The sequence below is a fragment of the Lissotriton vulgaris genome, chromosome 2_1 (genome assembly GCF_964263255.1).
Source record: "Lissotriton vulgaris chromosome 2_1, aLisVul1.2, whole genome shotgun sequence".
NCBI classification, from domain to species: domain Eukaryota; kingdom Metazoa; phylum Chordata; class Amphibia; order Caudata; family Salamandridae; genus Lissotriton; species Lissotriton vulgaris.
Genome location: NC_141687.1, coordinates 1,191,629,351 through 1,191,655,254, shown reverse-complemented (window position 1 = coordinate 1,191,655,254; position 25,904 = coordinate 1,191,629,351).

Here is a 25,904-nt window from a genome sequence, read left to right as displayed (position 1 = left end):
TAAACGCGAAGAAGGAAAAATCTTGCCGGGAGGTGGATTTTCCTCACTCGTGCTTGCCAACTTGACGTTGATGAGCAGGAACTCTGAGTGCTCCATGGAGCACGTAAAACTCCGCAAGCTCCGCGAACAGCAGTCAATGCCAAGCGTTAATTTTAAAGAAATTTCTGCCTAAAAAATGGCGTTTGCGGGTCCCTTGATAGACGTACTAGTGTTCACTGAAGCAAGAGACCACACGCCCAAGTTCATGGCCAAGGGTTAACTTTAAGGACATTTTTGCCTAAAAATGACATTTGCATGTCCCTTGATAGATGTGCAAGTGTTCACTGAAGCAAAAGACCACACACCCCCTGTCTCTTTCCCTTGTAACCATGAATAGTCTTGCACATTAGGAATCAGGAATTAGATTCCCCCAATGAACGTCCACACTTTCATAAGCGACCCTCTTGTTATTTATTTTTAGTATTAAATCTGTTTATTGACAAATAAAGATCCTTGTTATTTAGTTTTAACTGTGGCAAGCGCAATGGTGAACGGCCAGCTTTCCCAGGGGTGAAAGGGCAGTCATTTCTGCCCTTGTTCACTATCAAGCCATATGCGCTTGGGTTTCCATGCGACCTTCTTTTGCTAGACCATTGGTTTCTGAATGCATTCAATCTATTGTTAGGGAAAGGTGTGCACGTTTATGTAGCAGCCATCTCTCATAAATTCAGTGAATCTACCCGGCTGAGTTTGGCTTCACGCGGCACAGGAAGATTGCATTTACCGTACAGAGCCCGGTGTACCAGGATATTAATTCATTACATCATTAATTTAGGATCGCTGATATGACAAGACCGCCCCCCTTTTATTTTATTTTTGTTTGAAGATGTTTATTGCATTTTTCATCAGATCACAGTGTTACAGAAATGGAGAAAAGAAAATGATTAGTTATGTCTTAATATAAATAACAGTTCAGTAGCTACTGCAGACAGTCACATACATTTAGCAGTATGAACGTGAGGATCATTATATAGTCAGATTAGCAAAGTAGTGTATCAATCCAGTAAGTAACTGGCATACAAACAGTAGGTAGCAAATTACACGGGTGGAGGTAAAGCAAACGTTACTGTTGTGCGGGTGTGTGCAGGCCTAGCCAGGCCGGCAAGGCCTCGTGCGCAGGGGTGTTAGCGCGCAGTGCCAGCCAGTAAACCACACACTCGTCTTAGTCGGAAGTGACGTGCCCGAGCGCGCGCCCTCCTTTTATTGGACCCCGCAGGCCACGCCTGGCCTGCGGATGCATGAGTGCGTGCGTGCGTCCGCTAGAGTGCAAACCGCACTACATCTCTATCCAACTATGCACAAGTTCGAGAATGTTCAAAACAAAACGGTTCATAGAAAGTCAAAACGAATGCTCTGTACTTGCGTGTCCCTTAGATGACGGCTTCAGGGTCTCAGCTGACAGGCGTAGTCATTGAGTCTTTGGTTTGGGCGGGGATTGGGCCGCAGACTATATCGGGGGGTGCAGCCTGGCCCTCGATCTCCACTTCGTGACTGGTTCCGGACGGGAGTGGATGTGGTCCATGTTCCCTGTTCTGGCACCGGGCCCCTGATGTCTGTTGGCGGGCTGCCCGCCTCTTCTAGTGTCACTGCTCGGGGCGGCTCGTTGGCTCCCTCTGTGGCCTCAGCGTCTGTGCTTGAACTGGGGGGAATTACCTTGAACCAGGACGAGTTTCTCGAAACTTCTTCTCCACCCTTGCTGGCAGTCACCATGGTTCCCTTTGTGTTGGTGACAGTCCACGGTCCCGGTTCATAGAGTGTTTGGAATTTTCCCCCTGGGCGTCGGGTCCTGATGACAACCCGATCTCCTTGGTGTAGTTGTCTTGGTGTCGCTCTGCGTCGGTGGCTCGTTCGCATGTTGTTCCTGCGCCGGCGTTCCTGAACTTCCCTCATGTCATCTCTTTCCGCTGTTGGTCCCGGGGACATGGGGAGGAGGTCTCTGCGTTGACCTTGAAACATCAGGGACCACAGGCTTTTCTGGGTGGTGCAGTGGGGCGTCCCGCGATATTCTCTCAGAAATTCATGCAATCTCTGCTCCGGGTCAGCCTCCTCAACCACCGCGATCCTGAACATTTTGTTGAGGGTTCGCATGAACCTCTCTGCCTCCCCATTGGCTTGTGGCCATTGGGGAGTGATGCGTCGATGGGTGATGCCTCTGGTTTTCAAGAATGTTGCAAAGTCCGTTCCCTAGAAGGGTGGTCCGTTATCGCTTTTGATTTCGCCAGGCAGTCCAAACAGGGAAAATATTTTTTCTAACGCTGGTCCCACATGTGTGAATGCCGTGGATGGCACCCTTTCTACGATGGGGTACTTGGAATATGAATCAATGACCACCAGAGTGTGTCCTTCTCCGGGAAAACTTCCAAAGTCCACACTAACTTTCGACCACGGGGTCGTGCATGCCTCTTCTGTTATTATGGGGACCGGCCTCTCAGGATCGCTGGTCAGTTGACAGGACATGCAGTTCTTGACATATTCGTCCACAGTATTTTCTAGTTCAGGGAACCACACCTTCTCGCGCATGCGCGCCTTCATTTTGGTGGCACCCTGGTGGCCCCCGTGGGAAAGTTGGGTAGCCCGGTGTCTGAGGCGGCTTGGTATCATGAGGCGCGACCCTCTAAGTAGTATGCCTTCTTCCGTGGCGCTGAGCTCATGACGAATGTGCCAAAATTTTGTGAGAGCTGCCTTGTCTGATGCCGCCCAAGTGTTGGGGGGATGTAGGTAGTCAGCCCAGGATCCCTCTTGCACTGCCTGCAGTGACCGCATGTACGGGTTGTCGTCCACTGCCGCCTCCTTAATCTCTCCTATGGTCATGCACTGGGGGCAGGATGTGAGTGCCACCCATTGGACATATCCCTCGCAGTCTTCATCGGCAGTTACTGGCTCTCGGGGTAGTGGGTGGCGTGACAAGTAATCGGCGGGGTTTTTGGCTCCCGGTCTGTAGACCACTTCCATGTCGTATGTTTGCAGCTGGATCACCCACCTCTCAATGCGTGGTGGCGGATGGGGAGCGGTGACCTTGAAGAGCGGCACTAAAGGCTGATGATCCATGACCATTACAAATGGCTGTCCATGTAGATAGAGGTGGAAATGGCTGCAGGCCCATTTGATGGCTAGGGCCTCGCGCTCTATTTGTGCATATCTTGTCTCGGTTGGAGTTAGCGCCTTGCTAGCAAATGCTAGGGCCGTCCATTTCCCTGGTTCGTGTTCTTGTGTCAGGACCGCCCCTAGTCCTACTGGGCTCGCGTCCACGATGACCTCAGTCCGCTTGGTTGGGTCGAAGTATGAAAGCGTTGCGTTCTCCAAGAGTGCGTCTTTTATGCTCTGGAACGCGTCGTGCTCCTTTGGGCCCCAGTTCCACGCGGCGTCTGTCTTCGTTAATGCTCGGAGGGGTTCACTGCGGGTGGCTAGTCCTGGAATGAAGCGGCCACAGTACGTGGCCATTCCGAGGAAGCTTCTCACCTCCGTTGGAGATTTCGGTGCCGGGGAGTCTTTGATGGATTTTGACTTCCGTGGATCGATTTGGACCCCTTCCTGATTGAACACGTAGCCGAAGAACTCGATCGAGGATTGGAAAAACTGGCATTTTTCCTTATGGAGGGTTGCTCCATATGTGCTTAGTCTCTTCAGTACATCGCGCAGCTGTTTGCAGTGCTCAGAGGCAGTGGCGGAATGGATGAGGATATCGTCGCTTACGTTGATGACCCCCGGCAGTCCTGACAGTAACTCCCTGATGGTATTCTGGAATACCTCCGCTGCCGAGGATAATCCGAAGTTGAGGCGTTTGTACCGCCGGAGGCCGAGGTGGGTGCTGAAGGTAGTAATGAAGCGGCTTTCTTCGGCAAGGGGCAGTTGGTGATAGCCCTCATTGAGGTCGATCTTCGAGAACCACCTCGATCCATTCACATCGGCTATTATGTCATCCATCGTGGGCGTCAGGTGCCTCTCCCTCTTGATTGCGGTGTTTGGCAACCTCATGTCGATACATAGTCGGATCTCGCCCGGTTGCTTGGGTTTTTCGACAATAACCATGGGAGAGACCCAGGGGGTGGGCCCCGTTACTTTTTCAATGACCCCCATCTTTTCTAGTTTTTCGAGTTCCTTTTCCACCAGCGGTCGCAGGTGGAATGGTATCCGCCGATGGCGTAGGGCTGTGGGCGTGACAGATTTGTCGATATGGAGCTTTATAGGGTCACATTTGATGCACCCCAGATCCTTGAACAGTTCGGGGAAACGCTCCAGGAGCTCCTCCACCTGGTGGTTCCGGATGCGGTTGGCAAAAGCAATCAACTTTAAGTCTTCCGCCGTGTGACTGCTTAATAACGTGTCGGCTTCTCGATCTATAATGTGTATCGTGGCGGTTACTTCGGCCTCGTCAGCTCGTATGGGTATTACGATTTTCCCTTTTAGAGGGAGGGGAGTGTCTGCTCCGTATGCGAAAATTCTGGTCTTGGAGTGTAGGACCTCCGGGCGAGGACGTAGTTTGTTAAATTCTTGCAGCCCCATGACATTGACGGTGGCACCAGTGTCAATGACGGCTTTCACCTCGTTCTCCCCTACATGAACCACACACGTTGGTTGCGGTCGGCGTCTGATCTTGAGTTCCCTGGCGAAGGAGATTACGTATGCCTCCTCGTCCTCCGAATCGGATTCGTCATAGGTTGTTGGCAGAAACTTGTCTGTTCTCTCCGGGGGTGGGTCTGCTATGGACAGTTGGCGGACCGCTTTGGTGGGTGCCCATGACTTCTTGGTATTCCGGGGTTGGTTCTTTCTGCGGCAGACTGCTGCGAAGTGATTGGGGATTCCGCAGTTCCCGCACGTTTGACCTTGGGCAGGGCAATCTTTGGCTGCATGCGGTTCATGTCCACAATACCCGCATCGGCTCTGTGGCGCCTCTCTCCGGAATCCTTTTTTTCCTTGGCCACGTGCTCGTGGGCGTACCGCGTCAGCCCGCTCAACCTTGACTGCTTCCGGTTTGGCGGGAGCTTTATGTAAGGCCTGCTCCATGGCTGTTGCCCTGGCGTCTGAGAGTTCATGGGCTCTGGCCAGAATGAGGATGTCCTCTAGTGAAATTCCAGGCTTCCTCAGGATGTGGCCCCTCAAAGTTTTGTCTCAGCACCCCTGTATTAGCCGGCGTCGTATGGCTTTTGGCTGGTCTTCGTCTGTGGAGCTGGCCAGCTCCCGGACCCGGGTGTGGAATTGGTCCATGGACTCACCCTCACGTTGCCGGGCCTGCCCTAGCTTGAAGACCTCAAAGTCCACATTCAGTTGAGGGTCGAAGTGATTGTTCAGGGCGGTGACTGCGGCAGCGTACGTGGTCACTCCTGCCGTGTTGGGTAGGTGTTTGAAGAGCCGGAAGACTTCATCCCCCGCATAGTGAAGGAGCAGTGATCTTTTTACTGCGTCGTCCGTTTCTCTTGTGACTACGAAGTAGTTCTCGAGTCTTTCTAACCAAATTTTCCAGCGAGGTGATGCAGTGGAGGGGTCGCTCGCTTCACTGAACGGCGGCAACACCCCAGCGGCAGCATGCTGAAACGGATGTTGATGACCGGGGCCGCTGCGTTGTCGTCCCCCATGGTGGTGGTGCACGGGGATGGTTGAAGTGATAATCTGGGTTATCTCAGCTCCCTCGCGGGCCCAGGCTCGTCGCGGGGAGTGCCTCGGCAGAGGCGTTGATCGACCCGAAGGCCAGATGCACGTGCCACAGGGCCTCAGGGAGCGGCTCTCAGGTAGGCACCAGCAGCAGCCCGTTCATACGCGGAGTCCCAACGGGTCAGGGTGAGGGATGGCCTTCCCCTCGGAGGATTCGACGTCTTCGTACCTCCACCGCGCGAGGTGTTGCACCCTATTCTTTTCCGGGGTTTGTCCAGCTGCGGCACGCGTGGTATTGCGTTACCGCCTCGTCGCCAATGTTGTGCGGGTGTGTGCAGGCCTAGCCAGGCCGGCAAGGCCTCGTGCGCAGGGGTGTTAGCGCGCAGCGCCAGCCAGTAAACCACACACTCGTCTTAGTCGGAAGTGACGTGCCCGAGCGCGCGCCCTCCTTTTATTGGACCCCGCAGGCCACGCCTGGCCTGCGGATGCATGAGTGCGTGCGTGCGTCCGCTAGAGTGCTAACCGCACTACAGTTACTTCCTGGCGTCACCTCAGATTCTTGTTCAGTCCGGAATATAGGGTGCGCTTTGATAATAGTCCAAAATAGGTTGTGCGCATCCACAATGCAATATTCATTCAAAGCTTTATTACTAAACAGTCAAATTTAAAGAACAATCCCCCCCCCCTAAAATGCTAAAACTAAAGACTGGGGGTGTTTAACAGTGAGTGCATGTGCCTGCGTAGAGTGTATGGGCTAGGCGGACAGAGACAGGCGCGTGCCTTGTGATAGCATCAGAGAGGATCGAAATATAAAGGTCCGTCAAGTGCTCAGCGGGGGGGGGGCCGGGAGAAGCGGGGGGGGGGGGGGAAACAAAGCCGGACGGGGAGGGGGAAGAGATTTTTAATCTGAGTTACGCAGGGGTAGGCAGCAGTGCTCAAACAATGCCACTTTGCAGGCACGCTTGATAGAAGGTCGCCAGAGTGCTATCCCAGTCCAGTGCTATGGGATACTTGCGTAGTCCCGCTGTTTCCTCACTATGTAGCGCTGTGCTTTCCGCCCTTGCCCAGTTGTCAAAGGACGTACGCCAGTGTGTTGCTTGGGGGGGAGTGTCATTTTTCCAGCGCTTGGTAATGAGGCGCTTGGCCGTTATTAACCCCAGATCCCAGAATCTCTCCCGGACCTTTGTCTGTTTCGTCCGTCTGAACAAACCCAACAAGCATGCCTCCCATGTATGTGGCAAACTGCCTCCCGTTGCTTTTGTCAGGGTGTCTGTCACCGCTCGCCAGTAGGTGTGTAGGGAGGGGCATGTCCAGAGTGCATGTAGGAATGGTGCGTCCACTAGTCCGCACCTGGGGCACGCTGATGTTGTCAGTCCAAAGTATCTATTTTTTTTGTCAGGCGATAGATAGGCGCGGTGAACAATATAATATTAAATAATCTTAAAACGGGCACTGCGTGGTATGTGTAGTATCCCAGCCAGTATCCGTGCCCATTCCTTGTCAGTCCAGTCCTGGCCCCTATCAGCTGTCCACTTGTCGCGCAGCCGCTGTGACGAGAACTGCGTGTGGGTGTGTAACGCTTGAGCAAGCCAATGCACCACGTGAGAGCCGTTCCCCATCACATGCAGATATTGAATCAGCAGATGCGCTGGAGGCTCCTCCGCCAGTGGTCCCCAAGCCTGTGTCAAGACATGTAGGAGCGTTGCATGAGTCAGAAATTGTCCGGCTGGTAGGCCCGTGTCGCCCGCCAAAGTCGCGAAAGGAAGTAGGGTGCCATCTTTGTACAAGTCGCCCAGGCTCTCCAGGTCAACTGCCGTCCAGCTGCTCAACGCAGGTCCCGTGAGTGCTCCTCCCTCCCAAGGAGTACCCAGTAGCGGCAGGTTGGGTGCATATGGTTTGGTGGCACTTGTGAGTTTCAGAGATCTCACATAGCACTTTCTCGCCACCGCAAGGTGAAATTGGTCAGGGCAGCGGGATCTAGACAAGGGGTGAAATAATGCGTGTATTTGCGGGGTCGTCATGATCTCATCTATTGTGGCAGTGTCTCCCAAGTTCTTCCCACTCAGCCAATATGTGACCCATTGTAGTTGCGCCGCCAGGTAATAGAGCTCGTGGTTAGGAACCGACAACCCACCGCGCTCCGTTGCAGCATACATGGTTTTCAACGCCACTCTGGGGCGCCCCTTGATCCAGATCAGGCGTCTGGTCAGAGCTTCCAGTTCTCGGAAATTACGAGTAGGGACATACACAGGTAAGTTCGCATAGAAGTACAGTAACCGAGTGTCACGATCGCGATCCGACGGAACTACCATTCCCGGCATGCCCTGGGCCGAAAACTACTGCTCCCATGATCCTTTGCGGTCCTACGCGATAGCGCGAGAACGTATGAAAGGCAGTAGGCGGCTGATGGCGATGTTGGGAATTCTGACGGAGTACTGGTCACAGCGTTTTGGAGACTTCTGGAGTGTTGGTGCGGTAAGGGTGCCTGGCACCATAGCGCTTTACAGCGGGATCGCTGAGTCTGTTGTCGGGTGTTCGTTTTCAGCCTAATCGGTAACGGCTGTTACTGCGAGTAGGTCCTGTGTCAAGCTTTAACATTGGATTTGGCCCGGTTGGTATTGTCGGCCAACGGAGTTTACCCTAGTTGGGTTTTTGGATGTGCAGGGTGCACATAACCTTTGGTGATCTCTTCCCCTCCCTTACTTTGGATTAAACCCTTGAACCCAATTAAAAGGCATTACTTGGGCTGAGTAATTGAACTAAATTACGAAGGGTCTTCGCATATTTCTTTGTATTGAAATGGATATCATTACAAGTGGCAGCGTGTATTTCATTGTGTATAGGTGCTAACTACTGTATTTACCTCTTCCACTTAACAGGGGTATTCTAGAGGTGTAAGGTTACACTCATCCCCTGTGATGCACTGTTAGAGGGATACTTAGGTAGGTTCTTCTATGAATGCTATATGTATAAAGAAACACTGGAAAGTATGGAATCCTTGTTATAGTATTGTTGCTTGCTTTTGTATTGTTATAGTTACACCGCAACATATTCCACGCTACCAGATACCTCTACACATCTAGAAGAGTTATATTTTCCTTTACAGGTATACCCATATTCGGTAATTGCATACCACTGTCAGTTCTGATTTCTGTAACCATAGTCTGATGCGTGTTATCTGCTTGTGTCTTACAAATCTCCCTCCCTGCTGTCCCCTTCCTTTCCTCCCTGGTTTTGCATCTTTTTCCCCTCGCTTGATCCTCTCAATGCTCTGTGCCATTACGGCTATCCAGGCGTTGACTCGATCTAGAGGTGGGCATACTATTCCACAAACCGATCCTGAGGACGTAAACATAACAGAATTCCTGACCTACAAATATTAGTCCTCCTGGTCGGGTTGTGCCAGTATGGCCACATTAGAAGATGTGATAGAGGCTCTGGGTAGCTTACAGTTGGAAGTCTCCGCGTCTCAGTTGGAGACTGCGGACCTGAGGGCCCGATTGGATGGCATTCAGCGCAATCCATTTGATGCTGGGGCTGCTCCTCCACCGCAGCCGGTGGTACTAGAGATGCCTGTGTCTATTCCATTAGCGTCACCAGAACAATTTCATGGGGAATCAGACAAGGTTCAAGTGTTCCTCACTCAGATAGCTTTACATTTTTCCTGCAAACCAAAGGCATTCCCTACCAATCAGTCTAAGGTGGCCTTTCTGATTTCATATTTAGCGGGCAATGCTGGACAATGGGCTGTCCCGTTGGTTCATCGCAATAATCCTTTATTGCACGATTGGGAAGCCTTCCAAACTGAATTTCTTATAGTATTTGATAGAAAGGCTGATTCCTACACAGCCGACAGGGAATTATTTGGGTTACGGCAGGGTAAAGGGGACCTCGTTGTATACTTGAACGCCTTTAGGCGGTTAGTGGCAGAAACCACCTGGCCAGAGAACAAACAGGCGTCATTGTTTCACCAAGGGTTAAATGACGAACATAAGGATGTCATAGCGCATATAGACCCTCAACCCACTACTTGTGATGGTTTGAATAACTTAGCCTTAAGGTTAGATCATCGACTGGGCGAGAGGAAAGGCGAAACCCGTAAGAAACCAGTGGTTGAGACACATGTTACCAAGGAAGGGAATCAGGCCTCCTCTTCTGAGCCTATGGAGATAGGAGCAGTGAGGACTGCTTTGACACCGGCTGAGAGAGATTCTAGGAGAAAACAGGGCCTTTGTTTATACTGTGGCAAAAAAGGCCATTTTGTGAGAGAGTGCCCATCAAAGCCAAAAGCCAACCGTTTTAGAGGGAACCGAGTGGCTTCCGCTGATACAGAAAAGGCGACGGAAAACTGATTGACTCCGGGAAACAGGAAGGAGTTTCTTGGAGTCCTAGGCATGTCCCTTCATTGAGTGGTGGAATGAATAGGGCAACGAACCATCTGTTTGTGTCCATTGTGTTACTGCTGGCCGGTGAATCTGTAGTCACCTCAGCTATGGTAGACTCAGGGGCAACTGGTATGTTCATTGATATACAGGAAGCCCAACGCATGGGATTGACTTTAGTGCTGAAAGAGAGGCCTGAAGACGTGTATGCCGTGGATGGGAGGAAGCTTAGTATGGGTCCCATTGGCTATGACACAGAAGAAATTGAGGTGTTACTGGGGGACACGCATTCGGAGTTTCTTGCATTTAGTGTAATCAAGGCTCCTCAATATGGTATCATCTTTGGCTTACCTTGGCTGGAAAGACACAACCCAAGTATAAATTGGGACACCAGAACCGTTCATATGGGTTCAGATTATTGCTTGAATCATTGTCATAAGGGAGCTATGAAACCCACTCGAGCATTGTCTGGTGGGTCTTGTATTGCCACGGCAGCCGAAAAGTGTGTTCAACTTCCTGCGGTGTATCAGTCCTTTGGCAAAGTGTTTAATGAGGCACAGGATGAGGAGCTTCCCCCCCATAGGCAGTATGACTGCCAGATCGATTTGGTCCCAGGAGCTGCAGTACCTTGTGGGCGGATTTATGCTCTCACGGAACCTGAGAACTTACACCTTCGTGAGTATTTGGACAAATTATTGGGGCTGGGTTTCATACGTCCATCTAAATCTCTAGCAGCCTCGCCACTTTTCTTCATCCCAAAAGCTAATGGCAAACTTCGCGCATGTGTGGACTTTAGGGCATTAAATTCCATCACAGTAAAAAATAGGTATCCTCTACCTTTGATCAGTGTTTTGTTGGAGCAAGTAAAAAGAGCTACGGTGTTCACAAAACTTGATCTAAAGGGGGCCTATCATTTGGTTCGCATGCGTAGTGGGGATGAATGGAAGACCGCATTCAAGACTCGCTATGGGCTATTCGAGTACAGGGTGATGCCCTTCGGACTCTGTAACGCCCCAGCGGCCTTTCAATTCTTCCTTAATGACGTTTTTCGTGAAATATTGGACCGGTATGTGATCGTCTATATAGACGATATCCTGGTCTACTCGGACTCGGAGGATCTGCACCATCAGCATGTGGCAAACGTGCTCACCATTTTGCAGGCAAACAATCTTTACTGCAAACTCAGTAAATGTGACTTTCATGTCCGTACTGTGGAATTTCTGGGGGTCATGCTGAGTCCTGAGGGCCAAGAGATGGCGGAAAGGAAGGTTGCGGCTGACCGGAATTGGCCTGTTCCACGTAATGTCCGTGATGTACAATGTTTCATCGGATTTGCCAATTTTTATAGACGCTTCATCAATCAATTCTCTCGGTTGGTGGCGCCTATTACTCAGCTGTTGAGGAAAGCAAGCGTGCTTGTATGGTCTGATGACGCGCAAGCTGCTTTCACTGCTCTTAAAGACGCTTTTGTGTCAGCCCCGGTTTTGGCCCATCCGGATCCTGATAGACCTTATGTTGTGGCGGCGGATGCTTCGGATGTGGTGATTGGGGCAATCCTGTCTCAACGCCATGCGGATACGGGGCAGCTGCATCCGGTGGCATACATGTCGCGTAAACTGAATCCTGCCGAGAGAAACTACCACATTGCTGAGAAGGAGCTTCTGGCCATTCGGGACTCATTTCAGGAATGGCGGCATTTTCTCATGGGAGCCCGTCATGTGGTGACGGTCTACTCTGACCATCGGAATTTACAGTTTATGTCTGCCGCTCGTCATCTCACGCCTAGACAGCTCAGGTGGATGATGTTTTTCTCTGGCTTTAATTTTGTCATCACGTTCCGCCCAGGTGCAGACAATCGGAAGGCAGACGCCTTAACACGCCAGTCAACGGTCATCCAGTGTGGGGTGAGGGACATGGCTAGTATTGTGGAGCCGGACAGAGTGGTATGTGCTCTGCAGCCTGATACATTCCTGAGGGATGTCAAGAAGGGTGTTGACTCCTTTGTTTGGAGGACATGGCTTGGTAGACACCCGGAATGGAAGTTGCATGAGGGCCTGCCAATGTTCAATAACAGGTTGTTGGTGCCTACATCGGCTTTGAGGAAACGAGTCTACGTTTGGTGCCATGAGTCACCGTGTGCGGGTCACTTGGAGTATGCCAAGACCCTGGAATGTGTGCTGCGACAGTTCTGGTGGCCTTCTGTGAGACCTGATGTTGGGCGCTGGGTATCCGCCTGTGCGCAATGTGCAAGCATGAAATCCGACCATTCACGGCCGCAGGGCTTGCTACGGCCTCTCCCTACTCCTTCGATTCCATGGGATCGGATTTCAGTGGACTTCATTGTGGGTCTCCCTGCTGACCGGGGATGTACGGCAATAATGGTGGTGGTCGACTACCTGTCTAAGATGGGGCATTTCGTGGCCTGCAAGCAAGTGCCCTCGGCGGGTCAATTGGCTATTCTACTTATGGCCAATGTGGTTCGCTTACATGGATTGCCGAGTGTAATAGTTTCAGATCGTGGCTCGCAGTTCACCGCACAGTTTTGGAAGAAATGGTGTTCTTCATTACATATTGACACTGCCCTTTCCACGAGCTTTCACCCGCAAACGGACGGCCAAACTGAGCGGTTGAATCAAACACTTAAGCAGTATTTGAGGTGCTATGTGGATAACAGTAAGGAGAACTGGGTGGACTACTTGTGGTTGGCCGAAGTGGCTTACAACAATGCCACTCACAGCTCTACCAAGAATACACCTTTTTACTGTTTATACGGCAGACACCCTCGGTTTCTTCCCTTTGCTCATCCGAAAGCCGAGTCTCTCCTTCCGGAGGTGGCTCAAAGAGTGGCACACATCAAGGAAACGTTGTCTAAGGCGCAGGATCAATTGCAGGCGGTGAAACACAGGTACAAGGCTGCTGCTGATAAGCATCGGAGACAATGTCCATTGTACTGTAAGGGTGATGAGGTTTGGTTATCCACAAGGAATCTTCGATTCAGGAAACACAGTGTTTTCAATCCTCGGTACATTGGGCCTTATACTGTGTTGAAACGCGTGAACCCGGTTGCGGTAAAGTTGAAGCTCCCTTCCCATTTACGCATCCATCCGGTGTTTCACGTCTCATTGTTGAAACCTTCACGCTCGAAGGGCCAGCATCGTCCACCTCCTCTGTTGGTACAGGGTGAACTGGAGTACGAGGTGAGACAAATATTAGACTCCAAGTTTCGGAGAAGTAAATTGTGGTATCTGGTGTCATGGAAGGGGTATGGGCCCGAAGAAAACTCGTGGGAACCTGCTCTGAGGATTTATGCCCCGGTTTTGGTCTCTGCCTTCCATAGGAGATGCCCCTCTAAACCTGGTCCGTGATCCCCTCTGTTGAAAGGGGGGATGTACTGTCACGATCGCTATCCGACGGAATTACCATTCCCGGCATGCCCTGGGCCGAAAACTACTGCTCCCATGATCCTTTGCGGTCCTACGCGATAGCGCGAGAACGTATGAAAGGCAGTAGGCGGCTGATGGCGGTGTCGGGAATTCTGACCGAGTACTGATCACAGCGTTTTGGAGACGTCTGGAGTGTTGGTGCGGTAAGGGTGCCTGGCACCATAGCGCTTTACAGCGGGATCGCTGAGTCTGTTGTCGGGTGTTCGTTTTCAGCCTAATCGGTAACGGCTGTTACTGCGAGTAGGTCCTGTGTCAAGCTTTAACATTGGATTTGGCCCGGTTGGTATTGTCGGCCAACGGAGTTTACCCTAGTTGGGTTTTTGGATGTGCAGGGTGCACATAACCTTTGGTGATCTCTTCCCCTCCCTTACTTTGGATTAAACCCTTGAACCCAATTAAGAGGCATTACTTGGGCTGAGTAATTGAACTAAATTACGAAGGGTCTTCGCATATTTCTTTGTATTGAAATGGATATCATTACAAGTGGCAGCGTGTATTTCATTGTGTATAGGTGCTAACTACTGTATTTACCTCTTCCACTTAACAGGGGTATTCTAGAGGTGTAAGGTTACACTCATCCCCTGTGATGCACTGTTAGAGGGATACTTAGGTAGGTTCTTCTATGAATGCTATATGTATAAAGAAACACTGGAAAGTATGGAATCCTTGTTATAGTATTGTTGCTTGCTTTTGTATTGTTATAGTTACACCGCAACATATTCCACGCTACCAGATACCTCTACACATCTAGAAGAGTTATATTTTCCTTTACAGGTATACCCATATTCGGTAATTGCATACCACTGTCAGTTCTGATTTCTGTAACCATAGTCTTATGCGTGTTATCTGCTTGTGTCTTACAGATCTCCCTCCCTGCTGTCCCCTTCCTTTCCTCCCTGGTTTTGCATCTTTTTCCCCTCGCTTGATCCTCTCAATGCTCTGTGCCATTACGGCTATCCAGGCGTTGACTCGATCTAGAGGTGGGCATACTATTCCACAAACCGATCCTGAGGACGTAAACAGAACACCGAGGTAGGGCAATCATCTTTGCCAGTGTAATGCGACTGGAAACATTCAATGGTAGTGAGGTCCAAAAGGACACTTGGGCTGTAAGCGATGAGATTGCTCTGGTGATATTACCATCCAACAGAGCAGCGGGATCTCAATAAACTCGAATTCCCAGGTATCTGAATACGGTTGGATACCAAAGAAGCCGTTCCCCCACCACCCTGATGTCGCACTCTGGGGTGTCCGCAGCGAAAGAGTACACCCCTGACTTCGCCCAGTTGACACGCAGTCCCGACACATCGCCAAAAGTGTTAAATATGGCAGTGAGTGCGCGGAAAACAGGTCAGGTCTCTAACGTAGATTAGCAGGTCGTCAGCGTACAGTGACACTGAGTGTACCCCGTCAGCCAGGGGGATGCCCCAATCCGCGCCAGAAGCATGTAACTGCGCAGCCAAGGGTTCCATCATGAGCGCGAAGATCAGAGGGGAGAGGGGGCATCCCTGCCTGGTGCCTCTACGCACTCGGATCGGATCCGAGAAGAGCTTGCCAGTGCGTACCCGCGCCACTGGGCAAGAGTAAAGGAGTTCCATTATTTGGATGTAGTCAGCACCTCGGTCAAACTTTTCCAGAACCTGGACGAGGAAGGGCCATTCCACTGAATCAAATGCTTTTTCAAGATCCAGTATAACACAACCCGATCGGGGCCAGCGGGACACAGCCAGGCTTTGTACACGGAATAGCCGCCTGATGTTATAAGATGTGCTACGGGTAGGTACAAATCCGTTCTGGTCAGCGTGTACCAGTGTGGGGACCAGAGGCGCTAGTCTCTGAGCCAGTGCGGATGCCAGGATCTTATATACCGTGTTAAGGAGGGCTAGCGGTCTATAAGATCCCATATTGAGCCCGTCTCTACCAGGCTTCAAAAGTGAGATCACATTCGCCTCGTTAAGGGTGGGTGGGAGAATGGCATCAGTCACCGCCGCTCGATACATTCGTAGGAGTTCGGGGATAAGGATCGTTGAGTAGGCCTTGTAAAACTCCGCAGGTAAGCTGTCAGGGCCTGGGGTCTTACAATTTGATAGGGAGAATATAACGGCACGGAGTTCCTCTGCCGAGAGAGGCACGCCCAGCTCGTCGCGTTGCCCAGCAGTGATTGTTGGCAGCGGTAGGCCAGATAAGTACTCTGTGATATCATCCCTAGTGGCACGTAGTCGGGAGCTGTACAGATCCGTATAGTCACTAGTAAAAGCCTCGTGTATGGCTCTCTGTGTGTATACCACAGTCCCCTGTGCAGTGCGGATCGACATTATCGGTAGTGTTTGAGTGTCTTGTCTAATCAGCCAAGCCAAAAGCTTGCCTGGTTTGTCACTAGCAATGTGTGTGCGCGCCGAGTGTGCGGCATAATTCAGGTTCCTAAGTCTTTCCAAGAGCTGGGCGTGTCGCGCGCGTGTGGTTATGAGTCTTGTGGCGTCTCCCTGGGCTGCTTCCTGTTCGCAATCTAACAGGGTAGACTCCAGTCTTGTAAGGTCCCTGTCCACCTGACGTCTCAGGCTCGCCTGTGTGCCCAGACAACAGCCTCGTGTGACCACTTTAAATGCGTCCCACTCAACCTGCGGGGAGGATGCAGTTTCAGTGTTATCTTCAAAGGATTGAAGAATGTGAGATGAGAGTGTTTCCCGGAATCTGGCTGAAGTCTCCACGTGGGGATCGGTGGGTGCGGGCGTTCCCAGGCAAAGTCAAGCGTGTGGGGGTTGTGATCTGAGTGGGTGCGGCCTAAATAGCAGGTGTCCGTGACATGAGGTAATAGGTCACTAGACAACATGTATCTATCCAGTCTGACGTGTAATGTGTGTGCACCTGAATAGTATGAGTACATTCTTACGTTGGGATTGCGCGTACGCCAGACATCATGGAGATCCCACTGAGCCGCCCAGTCAGCAAATGTTCGTGTTGTACCGGTCACCGGTGCACTCGCCAGCGGGAGGAATGAGCGGTCCAGTTGTACATCTAGCCCGCAATTATAGTTGCCTCCGAGAAAGAGCGGGACGCCCGGCCATGCCGCAAGTGCTGTTGATAACTGTATAAGGAATCGCCCTTTTTCAATGTTAGGGGCATACACAGAAGCTATGACTGTCTGTTGACCGTCCAGCCTACCTTGCAATAACACATATCTGCCATCAGGATCTAGCGTGCTGTGAGTGAGAGCAAAGGGGACCCCTGGGTGAATCCATATCAGGGTACCCCACGCATAGGCTGAGAAATCTGTTGCATGTAGTTGCCCCCTCCACCTGCGCCGCAGCACGCGTGTCTCATGTTCCGTTAGGTGTGTCTCCTGCAGCAGTGCTATTTGTACTTGCTGTCGTTTGAGATATGAATATACCTGGTAACGCCGCGAGGGAGTATGCATGCCACGCACGTTCCAGGTGCAAAATTTAAGAGGAGACATCACATTGCCATTCCTTCACCCCCCGCCCCCACCACCCACCCCCGGCGTCCCACCCAACAGTAAAAAAGATCAGTTTGTCACACCATGGCCACCACAGTATCCGCACATCTCCGCCGCCCCGCAAGCACATAGTAAAGGGGAAGGGAAAAAGTACCAGTCTCAGAAACTTGAAAAAACATAAACAGAATTCCAAAAGGACAACAGCTGAACATGTCGTCGTCCAAACTTTCTAGTGAGCACTTAACAGTTCGTTTCTTCAGGGGGAAGTGTACTGAGGCTGTAGTATTAAGTATACCAAGGGTACATGTAGAACAGGGTGAGGGTGTAGACTCCCCAACACAGGCAGTTATTGTGTCAATGCCCTCCATTAGTGAGAGTCGCCAGTGCATGGTGTAGGAAGTCCCAATGGGTCAAGCACCAGGCAAATGACAGTGGGAGTTGGAGCGGAGCATATAGGCACTCACCTCTGGGGAGGTACGTTCACCTCTCCATACAAACCCGGGATACACCACCATACGTATCAGCCACGGGGTATCATTAGTGTATGATACAGTACACAGGTGCACAGGAGGCAGATCCAGATTCTGACACTGCATCAGGGCGTCATCTCCAGAAGTGCAGCAGCAAGTCCAGTATCGTGTGGGACAACCGCTGGAAACATGATGTCACCTTGTACGTGTAAGTCGAACAGTTGTAAAATATTTTCAATGGAGCAAATCAGCAGTTTGAGGCGTAACAACTGGGAGGTCTCCCGATACTTGGGAGTCTGGCAGTCCGTAAAGGTATTCATCGTCACTCTGCTGGTGGTCAGGGCTAACATCCGGGGCAGGGTCTCATGATAGTGATCCACTGAGTTCCGCCACCATGCGGAGAGCTTCTTGTTGTTCAGTTTGCTGACGTTCAGGGGTAGGGCCCACATCTGTTTCCGCATGCGTCGAGGTCGCCGTCGATGGTCTCCTGCGCTGGCGCCGTCGAGCTCCTCTGTCGCGGCGCGTCCTCGGGGGCATCCCGCCAGGTTTGGTGTCAACGCCAGAGTCGAGCCACGACTCAACCGCCTCAGGGGTGTTGAAAAAGTGTGTCTTGTCTTGAGCCACGACACGTAGGCGAGCAGGGAACAGTAGGGAATATTTGAGAGCCAGGCGGCGGAGGCGCTGCTTCACTCCCAGAAATGAGTGTGTTGTCATTGTACTTGTATCGTATAGTCTGGGAAGAACATGATTGTTGCGTTATCAACTCTGACGTCCGTGAGCTTCCTCACTTCGCGGAGAATAGCGTCGCGATCTCGATAATTCAACACACGGATCAGCAGTGGCTTCGGGTTTGAGCCCTCAGGGGGAGGTCGGGTTGGCACTCGATGGGCTCGTTCTACAACAAAATGCTGCGAGAGGGTACCTTCCGGGAGGATGTCTCTCAGCCAGCGCTCTACATGTTCAGGTGCTGCTCTGGGTTCCCACCGCTACGGCAGGCCCACTACGTGAATGTTGTTCCTTCGGGCCCGGCCTTCCGCGTCCTCTGCACGGTCCTCCAGAAATTCCACCCTGTTAAGGAGGTCACGGACGTGCGTGTCTAGTTGGGTTATCTTGGGAGTCAGGTCTGTCACTTTGGATTCCAGGGTGGTTGTGCGCTCAGAGAGCTTCTTGTGGTCAGCCCGGAGGTGTGTCAAATCTATGGCCACACCGTCAATTTTAGTCTCTAGGGAGGTGCGGGTCAATTGCATTGATTCCTCTAGTCTTTCCATTGCCGCCAGCATCGTGTCTAGCTTGGAGGCCGTGTGATCCAGTTCAGACTGCTTCATTGTCTTGCCTCTCACCTGTACGCCACTGGCCACAGCTCTCGTTTTGGGTCCCGTAGACATGGGAAGCCTCGCCTAGTATAGCCAAGCGTTTGTTGCAAAATCTTATGTGCATGTGCGGCAGGAGTGCGGTACTCAGCGAAGGGGCAATGTCATGTGGTTGCAAGGAAAAAGAGTCACCTGCGGTCTGTAGGCACGTTGCGCACAAGTCCACCGCGGGAGTAGGATACGTTGACAAATGACTCAAGCCCAGTGCGCCACTTCTCAGGTGCCAGTAAGGATCCCCAGTGCCAGGGGGCACCCGGAGCGAAGGATCTCGTGTAGGAGGGGGGATACTACCCCTCAAGTGCCCACCGTCTGCGGTCACAAGTGGTAGTTGCTGCGCACCAGGTCGCGATCTCCTGCGGTCCTCCCCGTGCGATTGGGCACCCATCGGTCTCCTCAGGCGCCCCTCTGTCCCGCCCATGCACAGGGCACGGGCATCAGCGACCCAGAGGGGCTCACAGTATGGATGGGCAGGTATCGGGACAGTTCAAGGGTCCGACGCTGTCTTCACAAGGCAGTATGTGGCGGATAGGGGGCACAGTACACAAAGCAGGCCCGTAGTAGTGATCTGGGCCCAGGGCAAGGGATCGTGCATTGAAAAGTCCCTGTGGCACAACAGCAGCAGGCCCGGATCGGTTGTGGGGCAAGATGGCGATGGGGCCTCCGTTACAGCCCCTCAATAGCGGCGCCCACAGTAGCGCCAGCACTCAGGGGGGGCCGCTTCTGCACCTCGGTGGGGGGGAGGGGGTGTCAAGCGCAACTCACTGTGTTTTCCACCGTCTCCGTTCCAGGTAGCAGGCAGTTCTGGGTCGCAGCCGTGGGGTAGGCACCAGTGATCACCCTCCGACGAATGTGGCCCCAGGTAGGATCGCGGCCAAGGCGCCGCAGTCTCCCCCGTCTGTCGGGGCCTCGCGCCTCTGCAGGTTCAAGTACATAGCGGCCTCAAGCGCCGGTCAGAGGAGATCGCAGTCGGGGGGTCCGTGTACAGAGTTCTGAGGCGTAGCCTATGTCATACAGTTGACCACAGTCCCCCGCAGATGTGTGAGATCCACTGCAAGGCACTACGCGGCAATTGATATTTCAAAACTGTCCCAGCGCCGGGACTTTTGCGAGCAGCAGCTCCGCCTAGCGGGCCCCTTCGTGGATCTAAACAACAGGTGGGGGCCGGTCTTGCCTCGTCTCTGCAGGTCCTCCGCTAGTCTTCAGGCACAAGCTCCGGTGGTGGAGCCGTCTGGCGGCCCGATGTGTTGTTTCTCCGCTCAGGGCCCAGGCGGCCAGTTGGATCCCCGGCCTCGAGTGTCGCACCACGCTGGCCGGGAGCGTCCGTAGGCCGGGCGGGCAGCAGTTCCCTCCACTGGAGCAGTTCAGCAAGAGTTAGCGGCCCCAAACTTCGTCAGAGGAGAGATGGGTGCCTTGTGTACACTCGCTGTCGATCACAGGGCAAAGCGGGCAAAATTGACGGAGAAATGGTCTGTGGTAGGGGAGCCTCTTACGGAGCTCTACCCAGGCACGTCTTCCACCATTGCGTGCTCAGCCACGCCCCCAAGACCACCCCCCTTTTATTTCTGTTTTCTACCTTTGGAATTATTCTGGAGACTCTGGAAATCATTTGACCACAATTAACTCAATGGAATTTGAAATTGGCCAGAAAACGGTGAGTCCTTTTTCTGCCTAAAATACTGACAGAGCATCTCAAGATTGGGGCGAGCTTGGCACTAATAGATACATGTGCATTTTGATTCGTAGGCATCTCTGGAAATTGTTTGCCTGGATATATAGTGATCCCTACTGTTTGATATAGAAGAGTAAAAGGTCTCTCCCCCCCCATCACAGTGAGCTTTTTATGCCCTACTTGGTTACATGCACAATTTTGTGCATTTTAAACCCAATATTTATGGTATTACACTTTATCCCACAGGAAATATTATCAATTTTATAAACACCTTCTATTCGTGTATGATGATTGAGTGAATACAGATTGATCCTTGGCTGTGGGCTCTATCCCAGGGTGAAGGATTCGAGTTCCAAATAATTTCGATACAGCTTGGTGAGTAGCCTTGGCGTCCTCCTTATGTATTTAATATTTTTTACTCAGACGACATACACCATTCTTCTGTGAGGCTTTGTTTCCCCATGCAGGCCGACAACAACAATCTTATTTGTCCATGCCCTTAGTCAATCATTCTGTAAGTGAAATTAATGATGATATAGGGTGTATGTTGAAATAATTGATGTAAGAAGGACGGACATCTCTATATTTGTTTTATGTCCAATTGTATTTTGTTGTGTCAAACACTTTTGCACCTTGTGTCACATTTTCGCTAAGTCACGCTGTGTTTTACTTTTGTATCTGTGACAGCCATATATGAAGAAAACCGTGTACATTAGTTGTATATATGATTTTGAATATACAAACTAAGTATTGATTGTGTTGTGTGTTGTCTTTCATTGACTGTATAAAGTAGGTGTCAAATATTGGTCAAATCTAGGACTATGCATGCTTTATGTTATGTATACGCTTTACTGAATATTTCATTGGTGATATATCCTCGTAACCATTTTTAATCATGCAAAGCAAATGCCGCACCCAACAGAAAACATTGTAGTTTATATCGTCAGAATTTCAACAGCTGACATATGTGGCCATTGCCCTGTGCACTCAGCAGAAAGGCCAAGGTCTGGATGTGCACATAGTTTGAAGACTTTTATGACCCACTGACATGCATTGTGAAAAACTCGCAATGAATGTGAGCTTCAAAGCTCACAATCATGCCCACTCATGAACACCCATCACAACGTAAACTCACCTTGACCATAAGAAGTGACTGTTTACAGTACAGCGGTCTCCAAATATATGTGATCAACAGAAAAGAAGCTTTCAGAAGTACTACTAGGGGAGGGCTTAGGATCCTCCCAGTGCTGCTTTTATTAGGTACATCATTTGACTGGGCTGCAGTTTTGTGCTTTCACTTAAAAAATGTGCTTGTACTGCACTTTTTGGATTTTTCTAAACCTCTGCTCTATACAATAATTAATGAAGTTATTAATGATTACATGATTTGGTTATTATGAAAAGTTACAATAAAAGCAGTAGTTCTCACTTATTGATTGAGAAAAGCATATGCTAAAGACTGTGGGCATGTAATAGTGAATTCTTATTACTGTATTTAAAGCCTGTTTGTTACATCAAATATAACAGATTATCAGACTAGGAAAGGGTTTTGGTTATCCCCTATGTAAAACCGTTCGGACAGATGATTTGCACTGTGATAATCCTGGTTAGGCCCTCTTAGGAGGTATAGTATTTTGTTTTGTCAAATCAAATTTTTTATACATTTGTAACTTTTCAATGTAAATCTGCCAGTTGACTTTGGGAAAAGAACACTTGAGTTGGTTATGGTGACATGCCAGTGGTAAAGGCGATAGGCCGATTATTATAAACTTTATTTTTTCAGTTTATGTAACAGATACAACCCCCCCCTCTCAATTGGCATCGTTACAACACATGTACACAGTTCGACCATCTCATTATGGCACTTGGGGATATAGGCTTCACCTGGATAGGTACGGACACATGAGGAATAACAGATTAGCAGGCAAATAAATAACATTGTGAGGAAGCAGCCAGGCCCCGCACAACTCCCTGTAATATGTAAACACTAGGAAATACCCCTTCCCTTTCCATCAGATCCCGACCCCATTGGCGAGAACAATTCCTCACTTGCCCCATCAGACTCGCCCTGAGAAGTCTGCCCTCTCTCCGCCAGTCCCGAGGTACACATGCATCGCCAGGCAAGTAAGTCCTCCTGCAGTTTCTCATCCCTTTCAGTGAGCTGCATATGAGTTTCCTCGGCCAGGGACCACACTCTCACATCTCTAAGCCAGGTGGGCACCTCTGGGGCCCGCTGTCCCATCCAAGTAATCGCCACCCTACGCCTGGCAAGCACCGACATCGGTTGCAATAGTTTATAGGAGAGTTTCCTTTTCTTGGGCTTGGGGACTGATGCCAGTTAACAATGCAAGGGATTCATTGCTATCTGAAGGCCTGTAGTGGTGACTATGTGATCTACCACGCCTGCCCAGAAACTCCTGATCAAAGGGCAGTCCCAGGCTAAATACAGGAAGGCCCCCCCCCCCCTGCACTACATCTGGGGCAGCTGTCCCCCCTGTCTCCAGACAAGCGCCTCAACGAGATCGGGGTTATGTAAGGGCGATCCAGGAAATTAAAGTGTATCACTTTGAATCGTGCATTGCTCGATACCTTGCGCGTGACGGACCCTATTCGCTTCTGCTGCCCCTGTTCCAGTGGAGCACCAAGATCCGCCTCCCATGCCGCCCAGGACGGCGGCACCGGTGAGGTGGAGTCTTGTTTCATAGGCGCATATAGCAGAGAGATTAGTCTACGCCCCCTGCCGCAGGAAAGAAGAATGTTTAAGGTGTGAGTCATCGGTGGTGCATCTGGGCACTGAGTCCGAGTCACCTTTACCACATCCTGCAGTCCCCGATAGTGCAGGTACTGCCCTCTTCCTAGGCCAAAGGCCTCCTCCGCCTGCTCATAAGTCAAGAAGGACTCATTGGGGTAGAGATCGGCCAAAACCTTGCATTCCCCTCCCGCCAGTTGTGAAAGGACATATGTTTTTCCATGGCAACAAAAGGGGCCAGTATCCAGACCGATAGTTCCCTATGGAAGGGCGCCCGCCGCAAGACTCTCTCTACAAACCGCTGCCAGATGCCCGCCGTGTAACGCACAACATAAGGCAGATTTTCGTCCGCTCCCCTTCCCTGCATCAATGGAACCTGTAGCTCCTGTACATTCGCTCTGCCCGCCAAGAGGCGCGTCTCCCAATTATCCGCGTCTGCGAACCACCTGGCCGCAGGCTGCAGTTGTGCTGCGTAATAATATAAGTCGAAATGCGGTGCCTCCAGGCCTCCCTCTTCGTAGTTATGCACAACAGTGTGGAGACGTTCCAGCTCAAAAACTTATACCCTATGTATGATGACGTAGCCAAACCAGCCATAGTACTCTACCCATGGTGCCACCCCGAACCCGTGCCCGAAATGTGATACATACGACGCCTAAAACATTTCCCCTCAACAACCCCTCCCAAAACCCCCACCACCCCCACCCACGAGCAATTTACTTGCAACAACAAAACATGCAGATATGCCCTTCCTCTGCTGGTGCCAGGAGGTGCACAGCCACCCCATACACCCAACTGGACTGAACCCCCCAACAAATAAAAAGAAGACCGCCCTCCCCCACCCAGCTCCCGGCGCAGCCAGCCATCTCAGCATTAACATAGGGCTCGGACCGTCAGAGGTGAAATATACACAACTTTCAGAACCCCTGCCCCCCTAAGAACAGCTCCCTCCCCCCAATCCAAGTACCCTGAGAACACTCTCCCCATCGTGAGTGAGACCAGTTAGGCCGGCCAAAGTTTACGGTGCAGAACAATTCAGATCACAACCAGACACGACCCTCAGGACGGGGCCACCGGGGCAACCTGCGAGTCCCCAGGAATCGTGGCGGTGGTAGGCGGGAGAGCGTCTGTGGTGGGCTGAAGAGTGTCTGGGATCAGTACCTCATCCCGAGGGGGAGTCACCGAAGGCGCCGGAAGGCCCTCAGTCTCTGACAATTCTAGGCGGAGGGCCCCATCGTCTCCCACCATGACACGCCGCCTCTCCTCGCGTTCAGCAGTGTCTGACGAATGCCTGCATCTGTTATTGCCGTCAAAGTAATAGCAGCCTTAATGCACTCAGTAGTCAAAGGTAATCAGCATACAGTAATCTCAGCATAATAAATCAGCAATTTTACCAACAATGTGTGCAACGGGTGAGAGGCCCTGCAAGCCTACTGTGACTTGACACGAAAAGAAAATATCCAGACAGTGATCTGGAATGGCCCAATGCACTACAAAAGGCGTCGAAGACGCTTAAACAATTATAAGCTGTAGTCATAAATACAATTATTAGCTCAATATATCATAATCAGAACAGCATCAAATGAAACATAAACAGTGCACAAAAGTAATTCACAAAATAGCACGTCTTGGTGTCTTGTATCCGAAGAAGTTTAATTCACATTCTTCAAGATGAGATGAGTAGAACCAACGCCCTATGGGCGCGCTCAATTACACAGACATCAGACAGGCCAGTGGGGCAGAGGGTTGTATGGATCTAGTGTTCCAGAAAGCGCTCCGCATTGCCCATCTCCGAGCATTCCGGAATGCCGAGAACGCTAATGTTACTGCGGCGTGCCCTCCCTTCCGCGTCTTCCGCCCTACGCTCCAGCGCCCCATCGAGGCGGTGAGCTGCGAGCTGCGAGACTGTTTTCTTAAGGGACGCCACCTCTCCCTGTAGCTGGATGATATTCCCCTCTGCAGTGGAAACTTTATCTGTCACCTTTCTCAGATCTGTTCGTAGGAGGTTTACATATATGGACACCATTTCTATCTGCCTCTCCAGGGCGGAATGGGACCCCTGGATTGCCTTCAGCAGCTCCGCCCAGGAGGGCTCGTCTGGGACCTCACTCCCTTTGTCCTACTCCGACTGATGTGTGATCCGCTGTGGAGGGTGTTGTTGAGTGGTGTACTGCGTTATGGTGTTTGGCTGAGAGGCGCTGGGCATCCTGACCTTACGCATTGCAGTAGCCTAAAGGACCGCACCAGGATGTCCGGGCAGCAGAAATGTACCTAAGCAGCCCCACTCAAAGGCCCGTGAAGATGTGCGGAGTCAGTGACTGTCACCTTGGCCGCGCGAGGCCGCGGCCCCGCGCAACACCAGCCCCTACTCACCACAGTGTTGTCCTCGAGATTCTCGGCTCATGCAAAGGAAGTCTCTCAGTACCCGGTCACAATATGCCAAGGCTCCACAAAGGCCGGACACGGCGCAATCGTAGCGGACCCCCAAGGAGAGTGGGCACCGCTTTAGGGTTGCAAAAAGGCCAGGTCCATAGGCCAGCTCCAGGCGTCTCCACTCATCCCCCGCCTTGCAGCAGGAGCAGCAGCGTGGCAGAAGGGGTCCAAAGTCCTCTCACACGATGAGTGGATTCTCACCACTCCTCAGGCCCCAAAGCTCCTACCGCCCCTCCTCGTGCGCTGTGTGTATAGTACAGGAGCAGGACGAGGCCCCGGCCCCCCAAGGGACGTCGCAAATGTCAG